Here is a 15,442-nt window from a genome sequence, read left to right as displayed (position 1 = left end):
GATCGCTGTGGAGAGCTGCTGCTGTGCTTTGACATCTGAGCTCTGTGGAAAACGATCTCAATACAATTCTGAAAAACGCGACTCTCCGAACGCCAGCCGAACAAGTCTCCACAGCCGAAGCGCTGTGTCTCTTTTCAGCTGGCGATAAACCTTTCCTCGATCCTTTGCGGACTTGTAAAACTGTTCCTGATCAGAATAAAAAACGCTCACGCTAATACACAAGCACCCGTGTATCGCCAAAGCTGACAAATAAACAGACGGACAAGCCGCACTGCACGTGTGAACAGGGGAATGAGCGAGCGAGCGGGGATAGGGCGCCTCCTGCGCTTAAAAGCTTACAGCACCTGGTATTCCCAGGCGGTCTCCCATCCAAGTACTAACCAGGCCCATCCCTGTTTAGCTTCCGAGATCAGACGAGATCAGGCGTGCTCAAGGGGGTGTGGCCGTAAGCGAGAGCAAGGCTCGCTGGCACCCTTCTTATTGAGAGGACAGCTCCGTCACCTCTTTTACGACGCTGCTTTTTTTCCCTTGCGTTTTTCTCTTCTTCCCACGTTCTCTCTCTTCACTGCCTTCGTCCCCGCTCTATTTCACTTCAGCCTTTCACTCTTGCTTCCTTCCAATGAGGACGGAGCTGCGGGAGAAAGGGCGCTATAGAGGATCGCTGTGGAGAGCTGCTGCTGTGCTTTGACATCTGAGCTCTGTGGAAAACGATCTCAATACTATTCTGAAAAACGCGACTCCCCGAACGTCAGCCGAACAAGTCTCCACAGCCGAAGCGCTGTGTCTCTTTTCAGCTGGCGATAAACCTTTCCTCGATCCTTTGCGGACTTGTAAAACTGTTCCTGATCAGAATAAAAAACGCTCACGCTAATACACAAGCACCCGTGTCTCGCCAAAGCTGACAATTAAACAGACGGACAAGCCGCACTGCACGTGTGAACAGGGGAATGAGCGAGCGAGCGGGGATAGGGCGCCTCCTGCGCTTAAAAGCTTACAGCACCTGGTATTCCCAGGCGGTCTCCCATCCAAGTACTAACCAGGCCCATCCCTGTTTAGCTTCCGAGATCAGACGAGATCAGGCGTGCTCAAGGGGGTGTGGCCGTAAGCGAGAGCAAGGCTCGCTGGCACCCTTCTTATTGAGAGGACAGCTCCGTCACCTCTTTTACGACGCTGCTTTTTTTCCCTTGCGTTTTTCTCTTCTTCCCACGTTCTCTCTCTTCACTGCCTTCGTCCCCGCTCTATTTCACTTCAGCCTTTCACTCTTGCTTCCTTCCAATGAGGACGGAGCTGCGGGAGAAAGGGCGCTATAGAGGATCGCTGTGGAGAGCTGCTGCTGTACTTTGACATCTGAGCTCTGTGGAAAACGATCTCAATACAATTCTGAAAAACGCGACTCTCCGAACGCCAGCCGAACAAGTCTCCACAGCCGAAGCGCTGTGTCTCTTTTCAGCTGGCGATAAACCTTTCCTCGATCCTTTGCGGACTTGTAAAACTGTTCCTGATCAGAATAAAAAACGCTCACGCTAATACACAAGCACGCGTGTCTCGCCAAAGCTGACAAATAGACAGACGGACAAGCCGCACTGCACGTGTGAACAGGGGAATGAGCGAGCGAGTGGGGATAGGGCGCCTCCTGCGCTTAAAGGCTTACAGCACCTGGTATTCCCAGGCGGTCTCCCATCCAAGTACTAACCAGGCCCATCCCTGTTTAGCTTCCACGATCAGACGAGATCAGGCGTGCTCAAGGGGGTGTGGCCGTAAGCAAGAGCAAGGCTCGCTGGCACCCTTCTTAGTGAGAGGACAGCTCCGTCACCTCTTTTACGACGCTGCTTTTTTTCCCTTGCGTTTTTCTCTTCTTCCCACGTTCTCTCTCTTCACTGCCTTCGTCCCCGCTCTATTTCACTGCAGCCTTTCACTCTTGCTTCCTTCCAATGAGGACGGAGCTGCGGGAGAAAGGGCGCTATAGAGGATCGCTGTGGAGAGCTGCTGCTGTGCTTTGACATCTGAGCTCTGTGGAAAACGATCTCAATACAATTCTGAAAAACGCGACTCTCCGAACGCCAGCCGAACAAGTCTCCACAGCCGAAGCGCTGTGTCTCTTTTCAGCTGGCGATAAACCTTTCCTCGATCCTTTGCGGACTTGTAAAACTGTTCCTGATCAGAATATAAAACGCTCACGCTAATTCACAAGCACCCGTGTCTCGCCAAAGCTGACAAATAAACAGACGGACAAGCCGCACTGCACGTGTGAACAGGGGAATGAGCGAGCGAGTGGGGATAGGACGCCTCCTGCGCTTAAAAGCTTACAGCACCTGGTATTCCCAGGCGGTCTCCCATCCAAGTACTAACCAGGCCCATCCCTGTTTAGCTTCCGAGATCAGACGAGATCAGGCGTGCTCAAGGGTGTGTGGCCGTAAGCGAGAGCAAGGCTCACTGGCACCCTTCTTATTGAGAGGACAGCTCCGTCACCTCTTTTACGACGCTGCTTTTTTTTCCTTGCGTTTTTCTCTTCTTCCCACGTTCTCTCTCTTCACTGCCTTCGTCCCCGCTCTATTTCACTTCAGCCTTTCACTCTTGCTTCCTTCCAATGAGGATGGAGCAGCGGGAGAAAGGGCGCTATAGAGGATCGCTGTGGAGAGCTGCTGCTGTGCTTTGACATCTGAGCTCTGTGGAAAACGATCTCAATACAATTCTGAAAAACGCGACTCTCCGAACGCCAGCCGAACAAGTCTCCGCAGCCGAAGCGCTGTGTCTCTTTTCAGCTGGCGATAAACCTTTCCTCGATCCTTTGCGGACTTGTTAAACTGTTCCTGATCAGAATAAAAAATGCTCACGCTAATACACAAGCACCCGTGTCTCGCCAAAGCTGACAAATAAACAGACGGACAAGCCGCACTGCACGTGTGAACAGGGGAGTGAGCGAGCGAGCGGGGATAGGGCGCCTCCTGCGCTTAAAAGCTTTCTGAATTCTGAGTACGTACGGGATCCTCGGCCTTGCGCTTATAACAAAGTCCAAGTCCCTTTGCAGACAACAGCAGTTGTCACATGATTGTCTCTGAGGATGTGCGACAATGGCCAAGGAGAGCACCGATCTGAGCTTGCGCTCACTTTTTGACCAAGACACAGATGTGTGCTGATTGGTTGAGAGTTTGGCAGGCATTGGAGACCCATGTGGTATTACCACGCCCTGCCAGTCCCTGATTGGTTGATCAAGGTGAGATATGAGTCACTTACTCTTGACACTTAGGAATGCAGTCCAGATGTCCATTTGGCACTCCCTAGACAGATAGGCGCCAATGGATGACCATTGATCATGATAGCCAGGTTTAGCTAAGTGCATCCCCATCTGGGAGCTGTCCCTTATCAAAAGAAAACATCTTAAATCAGCCTGCATGAATACTTTCTCTGTGGCTGCACCACAGAGATGGAAGGTGAGATGGGGCCTCATTTAGGACAGAATACCACCGCCTAATTCTGTCTTATTAACAAGCATTGCCGCTACAACGGCAACTCTCCTGTCAAACTTCCTCCTGACGTGTTTGACAGGATCTGGGCCGTGGTGAACAGTGGGAAAGACGCCCTGTGGAGAGTGAGGAACATGGGGCTGTTCAAAGGCAATGAGGTCCCAGTCAAGGCAGCAGGTAGCCTGGCCCTGTTCATCACCCGAGAGAACTATTACCTCAGAGATCTGTGGAGAGAAGGGAGGGAGGAAGCAGAAAATCATCTGTGGGAAATAGAGAGCATAGGTCAATATCTCAAGAAACTGTGAAAAACATTATCATGTTTAAGTAAAGAATGTGATTTACACCAGAAAAAAAGAAATTGTTGCTATGTAACTGGTACCGTGTCAAAATGTAATGAGATGTGATCATATATACTGTTTTAAGTATGTATATTAATGTAAAGCTTTCTAATTTGTGATGTCCTGTATTTTTTTGTGAAAAGAAAATAAAGTTCTTAAAAAATCGGTTCACCCAGGGCGAGGCTCGGCCATTGCACTCCGGCTGTGCTGACCCCTGCGAATTCCCCAAATGTGGGAATCTCGACCGCATTATTTCTGGTAGTGGGGGACTGCGTTCGCGCTCTCCCCTGATGTGCTTGGTCCAATATCGGATACGGAAGAGTTACGACACCACGTGCTGCGTTAGGATCCCAGTTCGAAAGCCACTGCTGGTTCCCGGTTTCTTTTAGTTAGAGGTCCGGAGAAACATTTCAAGCTGGTTACACTACTCCTTCCGGACATTCATTCCCTTTTCAAAGTCAGTCGTTTTGCTGTAGTCTGCATTATTTAGGCTGATTATCGAGGTTAGCCTTTATTTGGTCATGGGGGCCTCGGTACTGTATGCTAATTCTCAAGACAGTTTCACCCGTTTTCTGATTGCTAGGTTCTGTACCAGTGCAGACATGTCAAACAGTGAATGGCTGTACCTCTATTGTATCCGTGCTCAATGAATGAAATCAGTAATAAATGAATATATGTATAGTTATACGATAAACAAGTGGTTTATCGACTCATCTTCATTTGCAGATTTAGAGGCAGCTTCGATATTCGTTTTACAAACGTTTTTTTTTTTTTTATATGGGTCACACACATGCCATAGCAACAAAACATCTCTAGAGATGAGGCTATAGATCACCTTTCCATCCTCCAGGTTTTCCTCCCAAAGCCTACGGCACCAACGGCGACCCCTGCTGGCCGAGAGAGCAAAAGCTTGCAGCGCCTGGTATTCCCAGGAAGTCTCCCATCCAAGTATTAACCAGGCCCAACCCTGCTTAGCTTGCAAGATCAGACGAGATTGGGCACATTCAGGGTGGTGTGGCCGCAAGCGCAAGCCATGGCGCCTAACTCGCTACTTGAAACTGTGTGTGGCTGGGGCTCTGTGCCCCCCGAGTTGGACTGAAGGATCGTTCGTGTGCAACTCTTTGGAAAGGAGCCTCTTTCCAAATTGCATTGCGTACCTGGATGTTGGCGAATGTGTTCCCTTGTGTTGGCTTGTCCTGCACTGGAGGAGAACAAACAAACTGCACGGAGGAGCACAAGGCAAGTCTTCACAAGACAAAAACCTCCAGTGCACAGCACTCTGAAAACATTTCTGGGCTGTCGCGTGTTTATTTCAGCACATAAAGCGCACCGGTCCAACACGTCGGCCGGGCGCGCGGTGCCTCCGCCCTCCTGTGGCCTTGCGGCGTCAGAGCAAGAGGCTCCTTCTCGCTGCCTTTCCGCTGTGTTGCAGAGCCCCGAGAGGGAACCTGGAGCGCACACTTTGTGGGGGGCGCTCTGCCCCCGGTCTCTTGCGCGAGTACTAAATCTCACGGCGCCAGCTAGCGGCCAGGAGACAAATACAATATCGCGGGACAGGGGGGCCTCGTCATTGATTGTTACATATGAGACGGGGATTAGGAGGAGACCCCGACTGATTGGTAAAGGGGAACACTAAAAGACCGACAAATGACTCGTTCCCACCGGAGCTGAATGTACCTGCATGTGCCGTGTCGTCTACTTCCCCCGCCCCGCTGTGTTTGCTGTATTGTCTTTGAAGCCGGCCCCCGAGACGAGACGGGCTGTTCCTGTGCCCCAATTAACACTTTACAGGTGCCATTCCCCGGCATTGTGGCCATTGTCGGTGGTCACACGCGATAAGATGAGGTGGAGAAGAGCGGGGCATGCCCAGCGCGAGACATTCAAGGAGGGGGCTGTGCGAGGTGAGGTGCGACACGCCGGAGCCCCGACGCTGCTAATGCGGAGCACTTGTTGAACTGGCATTGAAAGGACGTGTGCGCACGGAGCGAGCCTTCCCTGCGGCGGAGAGTGGAAACTTTCTCCCCGCGCTACAGGAGTTGTGTGCGCTGCAGCGGTGCCGAGAGAACAGCACAGAAGACAGCAGGCTCTGGAGAGCGGGTAAGAGATGGAGCCTTGTGGGCAGGCGAGCAGGCCCGTTTTTTGGAAATTGCTGAAAAGGCTCCGGTGTTTGTTCGGTGTGTGGCAGGCGCACGACGCGAGCTTGCGTAGCGATCTGCCGGTCTGCTGTTATGCAAATGAGGCCAAATTGCGTCCCGGGAAATGCTGCGAATGTGCATTGGTGACTGCAGATGTGTAGGAAACGGCACTCTCGTTTTCTCGTTTTGCCCACCCAAATTGAGCACGGATACAATAGAGGTACAGCCATTCACTGTTTGACATGTGTGCACTGGAGGTTTTTGTCTTGTGAAGACTTGCCTTGTGCTCCTCCGAGCAGTTTGTTTGTTCTCCTCCAGTGCGGGACAAGCCAACACAAGGGAGCACATTCGCCAACATCCAGGTACGCAATGCAATTTGGAAAGCAGCTCCTTTCCAAAGAGTTGCACACGAACGATACTTCAGTCAAGCTCGGGGGGCACGGAACCCCAGCCACACACAGCTTCAAGTAGCGAGTCAGGTGCTATTACTTTCGCCTGCGGCCACACCACCCTGAACGCGTCTGATCTCTGAAGCTAAGTAGGGTCAGGCCTGGTTAGTGCTTGCATGGGAGACTGCTTGGGAATACCAGGTGCTGCAAGCTTTTGCTCTCTCGGCCAGCAGGGGTCACCGTTGGTGCCTTAGGCTTTGGGAAGAAAACCTGGAGGATGGAAAGGTGATCTATAGCCTCATTTCTAGAGATGTTTTGTTGCTATGGCATGAGTGTGACCCATATAAAAAAAAACCCATTTGTAAAATGAATATCGAATCTGCCTCTAAATCTGCAAATGAAGATGAGTCGATAAACCACTTGTTTTTCGTATAACTATACATATATTCATTTATTGCTGATTTTATTAATTGAGCAGGGATACAATAGAGGTACAGCCATTCACTGTTTGACATGTCTGCACTGGTACAGAACCTAGCAATCAGAAAACGGGTGAAACTGTCTTGAGAATTAGCATACAGTACCGAGGCCCCCATGACCAAATAATGGCTAACCTCGATAATCAGCCTAAATAATGCAGACTACAGCAAAACGACTGACTTTGAAAAGGGAATGAATGTCCGGAAGGAGTAGTGCAACGAGCTTGAAATGCTTCTCCGGACCTCTAACTAAAAGAAACCGAGAACCAGCAGTGGAATCGACTCCCTTCGAACTGGGATCGTATCGCAGCTCATGGTGTCGTAACTCTTCCGTATCCGATATTGGACCAAGCACATCAGGGGAGAGCGCGAACGCAGTCCCCCACTACCAGAAATTATGCAGTCGAGATTCCCACATTTGGGGAATTCGCAGGGGTCAGCACAGCCGGAGTGCAATGGCCGAGCCTCGCCCTGGGTGAACCGATTTCGATTTTTATGAACTTTATTTTCTTTTCACAAAAAAAATACAGGACATCACAAATTAGAAAGCTTCACATTAATATACATACTTAAAACAGTATATATGATCACATCTCATTACATTTTGACACGGTACCAGTTAAATAGCAACAATTTCTTTTTTTCTGGTTCAAATCACATTCTTTACTTAAACATGATAATGTTTTTCACAGTTTCTTGAGATATTGACCTATGCTCTCTATTTCCCACAGATTTTCTGCTTCGTAGCTTCGTAGCAATATCTGGGACAGACTTCCCCCCTGAGGGTAGCGGCCTGTACATTATTTCCCTTCTGAGTCTTTCCTGCTTCCCACCCCATAGAAATTGAAACATCAATCTCCTCAGCGCCGCCGCAACACGGTGTTGGATTGGGAAGGTAGAAGCCAGAAAATTCAAGACAGGCAAGAGCTCGGCTTTGATGACCAGCACCTTCCCTGTCATGGTGAGGTCTCGGTCCTTCCATTGCATCAGTTTTTTGTTTAAGATTGGCAATTTGTTCTGCCAATTTACTGTTCCTATCTCTTCTCCAAAATACACCCCCAGGACCTTAATTCTCTTCTCTTGCAGCCTGAGATCATGTCCTTCTTTTGGCTCCCTCCAGTTCTGATAAAAAATCTCACTCTTAGATTTGTTAATTTTTGCAGAGGAAGCCAAAGAGAACTGATCACAACACTGCAGTGCTCTGCTAATTGAGGCATTGTCAGAGAGGAGGAGGGTGACGTCATCCATGTATAGAGACGTCTTTACCTCCGTTTCTTTCACAGCGCCGTGCACCTTTTCATTGCTCTCGCTTTCAGAGCCTCCGCACAGCACACGAAAAAAAATCAATATCAGGACGCGCATTGAAGTGAAAGCAGGAAACATGCACTGTGCAGATCCCTCCACATTAAGAGGTGAGTGGGTCTGTTTGATGCACAAAGAATGCTTTGAAAAGCGTCAAAAGCAAGTCATTCCAAGTTGGTCGTTTGTGTTTTCCATTCACATGCGAAATGCTGAAATGATCTCTCGGCTCCTCGGTTTTCATTTCTGCTCCATAAAGGAATCACAGCACGCGTCGGCTTCCAGCATGGTGGGTCGGGATATGATGCCGGGGGTCGGAGAGAGCGATGTCTTCCTCGTTAGTATAGTGGTGATTATCCCCACCTGTCACGCGGGAGACCGGGGTACATCAGGACGCGCATTGAAGTGAAAGCAGGAAGCGCTGCGACATGCACTGTGCACACTAAGAGGTGAGTGGGTCTGTTCAATCACAGCGCTAGGCGAATCCCCAAACAGTATGCATGGCGACAAAAGGAGCCAGTTTGTTTCTGCTTGGTTTTGAACCAGGGACCTGTCGCGTGTGAGGCAAACGTGATAACCACAACACTACGGAAACGGTGGGAAGCTGTGCCCAGTGGCCCAGTGTTGAGCTTCGCCAATGCGATTCAGCAGCTTCCAGTGCCTTTATTGGAGTGCGCTGATGGACCTTGCTCATTCTCCAGAGACCAGCACGCTTTTCATGGACAGAGCAGGAAAGGCGGTGCCACATTCTACAGCCCTCTCCACGCAATCGACAAAATCGGGCTACTGAAGTTGAGAAAATCTCCTCTCCAGAAAGTGCAAATATCATCTTTGAGAGTATAAATCCTCTTGCCGAAGGTCAGCACTGTCTACGAGAGTACCCCTCCCACCTCCTGCAGGTTTCTGAGCTGCAGCAATGATCAGTTCGTCTCACATGCGAGAAGTCTTCAGGTGGAAACAAGAGCCCCCTCTTCTCGCACATTTTGCACATGTTTGAGTGGTTTTAATGCGGCTCTTTCGTACATGGTGCTGATCTTTTGGAAAGCAGGAGCAGGTGACTCCTGTCACACGAGAGAGCACAGCCTTTTCCACCCCCAGCGTGTGTTTTGGTAACTTGCCATGATCGTATAGTGGTCAGTACTTTGCGTTGTGGTCACAACAACCTCGGTTCGAATCTGGGTCACGGCAGAATAGGGGCGTCTGCCTGTACTACTTGCACGAATGAAGGCAAAAAAAAAGCCAATCGATGTGAACGAACGGCACTTTACAGAGGAGCGCTGCCTGAGTGGATTGTTGATGAGGCCACTCTGACATCTTCTGTTTTCTTCAATGACTTACTCAGTGAAAATATTCCAGGCGATCTTGTCACTGTACTCCACGTAGATGATCTAAATGAATTCACAGTAGAGTACAGGACACACAGTGAGGAGCTCACGCAGTCAGTACTCTTGAATACGACAAGAGGAAAGGCACACTGCACATCTGTGGAACAGATTTAGCTTAATTGGCTTAGCTGGCTAAAGCACCTGTCTAGTAAACAGGAGATCCTGGGTCCGATTCCCAGCGGTGCCTTTCTTCATGTCTTACTGTACAGAGTTTATCGTTATAGGCAAATCCCATGCCTTTTAATTTACGTGAATGCAAGTGTTCGTTTCCTTTCTGCAACAACTTGTTTTTAAAGAAATCTATACAGCTTGCGAAAGATGAAAGACAAATGTTGAACCCATGCGCCCAAAGAACCTGGAGCCTTAAGCCAGCACCTTAGACTGCTCAGCCACACTACCCGCTGTGCCTTGTCTCTTTGTCTCATTACTTGCCTGGAGGAAGCCGGGTGGCTCTTGCTCTTTTCGTCCAACTTCGTGGCGTTATGACTGTGGAACCGACTGCACCTGCTTTTTCTGAGATGCTTCCCCTCTCATGGTGAGATCTCGACTTCTTTAACATAAAGTTTTTCTGTGGAGCAGGCTTCAGACCTCTGCGTACAGCACCCTTGATCTCATTTTTTTTACAGCAGCTGCATCCGGAAAATTGTGCTTTTTACTTTTTATTTGTACAACAAAAATACATACAATACAAACAAGAGCACATATAACGTATCAAGAAAATCGCCAGGGGTTCATGCTATAATACAATTACATTTTATGAAACACGATTGCACAAGGTAAATAAGAAAAGGTCCGCACACCCAGTGGGCAGTGATTCGTCGAATATACTATATATCACATTTCTTTGAAAAAATAAAACATTTCCCTGGGTCAGAGATTAAATAAAACTTCACTCGCACCAAACAAATTTATATTTCTAAATATCACAACATGATCGAATTTAAGTCATTTTAATAACAATGAATAGTCACCTATGCATTGCAATATAAACATTTATATTGATTTAAATCGCGTTTAAATCGCCTTTATTTAAAACCCATAAATAAAGCTGATAGTGTTTAGACTTTTAATTATTTAAAACTGTATTATAGCAGCACAATGCACAATGCAACGTAAATCGCTATCTTTGTCTTCTGCGTAATAATGTTCACCTCTCTGTCCAGCAAATTAACAATAGTAATAATAATGAACTTTATTGTATATGGCGCCTTTAAAGGTGGCTCCTCAAAGCGCTTTACAGGATAAAAACAATAACAACATTACTGTTAGGCTGGGCAAACGATTTTTTTTTTAAAGAAATACAAAATGAGATATAATGATGTGTTCCGGCTTAGACATTAACGAAGAGCATAACAAAGGTCATAAAGGTCATAAACTATATTAATTTTGGAACATCAACATATTATGTAAACTGTATGTTGCTGTTATTGGTATTTTAAAGAAAAAAATACTGTAAAATCCTGGGTTCGGTACAATGATTCAGGCATTCATGTGAAGGACAACAGAGCTTTCACTGGCTCAAAAAGACAAAAAGAATAACGGACACAGCGCGAGCCTGCATTCTCTCCTCAGCCGTCCACACCACACTTTTCCCTGGGTCAGATTTTAAATAAAACTTCACTTGCACCAAACAAATTACCACACACTGAACACTGAACATGTTAACCCAAATATGTCTCACAATACTTTTATGGTACATTACTTTGCTAAAATGTATTTAAAAATAAAAACGATTACAAACGCCAGCAGAGAGAGAGACAAACACACAGTTCTTCATTGTCAAAAAGTAATTGTTTTTTACTTTTTCAGCACCCAGACAAACGTAAACGCGTTATTAATGAAATGTTTTTATTCATTCTTAATCAAACTCACAAGTTGTCATCTGCTGTTGAAGCTCTGTGAGACTAGACTCACACATGGCTAGACTTGACTCGGCTCTGGCTTTCCCATCTATACCGATGCACTGCAAGTACAACCCCCCTCTCTGCGGGAGTGCTGGCTGTGACGAATTACACCTGTTTCACAGGTATTTTCAAAGTAGAAGGGGGCGAGATTTCCAGCAAAAGACACCTCCCCCCCTTCAAAACCCAGTAAGTACAGTACTTACTAGTTAAGAAAGCTAGGCTCCTCAATGAAATCGCTTTAACATGCTAATGCATTGGTGTATTGGAGTAAGTAAAAAGACAAGGGACATTCTTCCTCCCCCTACATTCTCAGAGTAGAATAGAATTTTCCTTTGACAAAACAAGGCTCGCCAGATAATGTGAATCGAAACCTGTTTTTCTAGCTTTTAAAGTCGTGCAATGTGTAAGCAGGAACACATCATTATTTCTTACATATGAAAAATACATAATATAGCTCCCAAACAAACACAAACGTGTTTTTAATAAAATGCTTTTGTTCACTCATAATCTGACAATTTCAGGAAGACTAAGGAAGGACTAAGGAAATTGTCATCTGTTGTTGAAGCTCTGTGAGCTCGGTGACTTTGAGACCACTTGTTTTCCCAGGTTGTTTGAATCGCCACAATTCAGATAGAGAAAAAAGAGCTGACTGACAAGATTTAACATGTGGCTGTCAATGTTGGATTAAAAAAAACACGTTGCCCGATGTTAGTTGCATTGATTGAAAAATAATTTTAGTTCGAGAGACTGGATAAGTAATTCAAGTGTTTTTTTTTAACTTCCTGAAAAACAAGTAATAAAACTAAATTCAATTTAAAGGTCTTTATTAACATGACAGATGGGTGCAATCAGTGTTGGGTATTTACTTTGTAATCTGTATTGCTTGGTGATGCCACTTTTAAAGGTGATATATAAAATCAAGGCTTTAACTTGCTTTAACTCTGCAAGTCTGAGTTCTTGTGTCCGTCCTATCTGAGACCGAAAGTATTACAATATGTATCTTTATAGCAGGTGGTGTACAGCTTTTTAGTATAGATTACACTTTTCTAAAATGTACTTAAAAAATAAAAACGATTACAATCTAATCTTTCCACGTTTGATCCCAAGATCCCAAGAAAAATAAATCTAAACGGGGAGAAAGCTATGCTGAAAGTTTATTAAGATACTTAGAAGACTACACAGCCCAATTTATGTTGCATTTGTCTGATTGTGAGGCGAAACAGCCCTACACAGCCCTGTCGCAGTACACAAATATAATCATATCGTTATTAATTTCTTTAGATACGCAATTCCATATTATATTAGCAGAAAAGCTTAAAACTGCCACTATTTCACATGTTAGTTAAAGACTTCGATGCTTAAAATGTTTAGGGAGAAATCGAATTTTCTTTAAAGTACTGATTCCTGGAATCTGACTGGCTGACAGCCTTCTGAAGTAGTTCCATAATATCTGGTATACGGAAAAGAAAGTGTTGAGAAAAAAAGCCTGGATTCTCATGTATCTGATACAAGTATCTTTTAATACAGTCTTTGATGTGCTCTTGAGGATCCTTGTGATATTTTGAGCCCTGGTTGAATGATAAGTGTTGCAGTTTAAATAATTTTCGTAGTTAGAAATTATGAAACGCTCTGTTAAAAGCAAGGGAGTTTTTATGTCCGTTGCAGTAAAAGAAAATGCCTGACAAAGTAGGGCTTGGACAGATTCCAAGTGCTTGTACAAATGTGCTTAAGAAATTATCCACGAAATGCTGTGGTGTTTGTCAAAGAAAAAACTAAAAGTATTTTCGTTTAAAATGACGGTTAGAAAGAATGTGGACCAGTATAATACTTTGAGTTTACAGCTTGTCCAAAGTCATTCATTATTAATACTATTAGTAATATCTTCGGTAAAGGCTTTGATGCATAAATATTTCTGATAAAGGTAGGTTGTGTACTTTTGTCCAACTTTTGTCCAAGCTCAAATGCTGTACATGAGAGGTTCCAGCATGACCTCAAATGACGCGATACACTGCGTGATACTGCATGATACTGCGTTTTAATGTGACACGCCCACCGGGGTATACCACGAAATACCCCACCCATTTTGAATGGCTGCATCTGTGTATACGTCGCTGCGACGTATTATCAACATCTAATTGCAACCGTAAAATCGACAACATTAATAAACGCATATATAACGTCGAAAACACATCTAACACAGTGCCTGAGGCTTTTTACTATATATATCGTGGGTGCTGCAACTAGGAGTATACAGCCATCTGCACAGTGTACGAAGTAAATCATTTATGTAGTAATTAATTAATTTACTATATGTATTACTGTATTTTCTATATTTATTACTATATGTACTATATTTATTTTACACGTGTAAATAAATTAATGTTTGGCCATTGACAAAGTACAACTATTTTTTTATTACAAGTTAAGTAAATCCTTTTGCCCAAAACTGAAGGGGCGACACTCCTCCCTCCCCCCGTGACACCAGGCCTGTCCCCATCCTATTCCATAATGTCATTATATATAATACCTTACAACAGTGACCGTTTCCTTACTAACTGCATGCGTTAAAATTGCACATCAGCTCATAGTAGGGGGCACATAGCTGCGATGTATTATCAATGTTAAATTTCAACCATAATATCGACAACATTAATAAACGCATACGTTGTGGTATATTTTCCGGTTATATACCACAATGCATTGCTAGTATTCGTTGGTCACCATTTTGGACACGTTTTTCAATCGTAGAAGAAATCCGCAAATATCTCAGCAATCCTCTTTTGACGAGTAAGTATAAATAATAATAATAATACTATCTGAATACATACAGATCTTACTTAATATTATTTTGATTAAAATAGTACGTTAATAAGCAAAAAATGGCACATAAAAATAGTGTGAAGGGGAAGATGACACAAAATCGTTTTGCCGTTTCTCTAATTATTCTTATTCTATGTTGTACTTTCAAACTTTGGGTACTCTTTAATTAGGACAGACTTTATTGCTCAACTGCTATGATGCAAGCCAAATTTTATACGTTTATTATAGCTTTGAGCTTAGTTAACCTTAATGGTTCATTTTTGAGATTATACTAAAGAAGATATTAATCATCATTTATTTGGGTAGTAATATTATATAATTTTCTCCTAGCTGCGGTGCTGAAGTCCCACCCTACCTTTAAAGAAATAAAGGAACACACAATGTGTTACTTGAAGAATGCATATGCAAGGCAGGGGGCCAGGAGATCTGGACACTGAAAATAATAGGTTTCTGGTTCTAACTGTTAGGACAATTAGACAGGGTTTGCAAATGGTGGACAAAAATCGTCTTAACTTTCATTGTAATATTTTTTTTCTTGGAAATATAGAAGTTGTACATTTTAAAATCTGTATTGTAATGTATAATAGGCCTCTACCCATATATGTATAATAGTCCTCTAAAATTATCCGTATAATAGACTTCTAACCATATACGTATAATAGACCTCTAAAATTATCCGTATAATAGACTTCTAACCATATACGTATAATAGTCCTCTAAAGTTATCCTGAACTCCAATCATATATGTATAATAGTGCTCTAAATTTATCCGTATAATAGAACTCCAACCATTTATGTATAATGAACACCTTATCATAGACGTATAACAATAGACATATATTAGAATTTCATTAAAGACGAATTGCGGACCACATTTAGACGTCTAAGGTATGCGTTTAATAGACGTATATTATACGTCTTTTGCCCACTGGGCCGTCGTCCATGTGACTGGATATAAAAATAACTGATTCATTTTTAACCGGTCTCTGGAAGCTTAGATGTGACTATTTTTCCTTCCTTATTTCTTCATTCCCATGAATTTACTCTGTATTAGAGGAAACGCGAAAGTGGGAAACTGCAGACATTCTTCGTGAGTGGTGGATTGTGGTCAGTGAGCATCTGCACATCTCTAAGTCAGTTCCACAAGCTGTTCTGTTGGGGATGTAGCTCAATGGTAGAGTGCATGCTTTGCATGTATGAGGTCCTGTGTTCAATCCCTGGCATCTCCA

At 44.6% G+C, this 15,442-nt stretch overlaps 5 non-coding genes and 3 pseudogenes across 5 annotated transcripts; 2 read left to right on the top strand and 6 right to left on the bottom strand.

The window, feature by feature from the left end:
• Window positions 1-332: 332 nt before the first annotated feature.
• Window positions 333-451, bottom strand: LOC148670809 (5S ribosomal RNA). The gene has a single exon (XR_015937850.1). It is a non-coding gene; the product is annotated as a 5S ribosomal RNA (ribosomal RNA).
• Window positions 452-988: 537 nt separating this feature from the next.
• Window positions 989-1,107, bottom strand: LOC148670808 (5S ribosomal RNA). The gene has a single exon (XR_015937849.1). It is a non-coding gene; the product is annotated as a 5S ribosomal RNA (ribosomal RNA).
• Window positions 1,108-1,644: 537 nt separating this feature from the next.
• LOC148670807 (5S ribosomal RNA) lies at window positions 1,645-1,763 on the bottom strand (annotated as a pseudogene).
• Window positions 1,764-2,300: 537 nt separating this feature from the next.
• LOC148670806 (5S ribosomal RNA) lies at window positions 2,301-2,419 on the bottom strand (annotated as a pseudogene).
• A 1,508-nt stretch (window positions 2,420-3,927) lies between these two features.
• On the top strand, window positions 3,928-4,092 carry LOC148670805 (U1 spliceosomal RNA). Its single transcript, XR_015938288.1, has one exon. It is a non-coding gene; the product is annotated as a U1 spliceosomal RNA (small nuclear RNA).
• A 617-nt stretch (window positions 4,093-4,709) lies between these two features.
• On the bottom strand, window positions 4,710-4,828 carry LOC148670804 (5S ribosomal RNA; annotated as a pseudogene).
• Window positions 4,829-7,162: 2,334 nt separating this feature from the next.
• LOC148670803 (U1 spliceosomal RNA) lies at window positions 7,163-7,333 on the bottom strand. Its single transcript, XR_015937398.1, has one exon. It is a non-coding gene; the product is annotated as a U1 spliceosomal RNA (small nuclear RNA).
• An 8,037-nt stretch (window positions 7,334-15,370) lies between these two features.
• trnaa-ugc (transfer RNA alanine (anticodon UGC)) lies at window positions 15,371-15,442 on the top strand. The gene has a single exon. It is a non-coding gene; the product is annotated as a tRNA-Ala (tRNA).

The sequence above is a fragment of the Lepisosteus platostomus genome, chromosome 5 (genome assembly GCF_059453375.1).
Source record: "Lepisosteus platostomus isolate fLepPlt1 chromosome 5, fLepPlt1.hap1, whole genome shotgun sequence".
Classification (NCBI taxonomy): Eukaryota; Metazoa; Chordata; class Actinopteri; order Semionotiformes; family Lepisosteidae; genus Lepisosteus; species Lepisosteus platostomus.
Note: the sequence above shows the minus strand (reverse complement) of the source record. Positions and strands in the feature narration are given on the sequence as shown.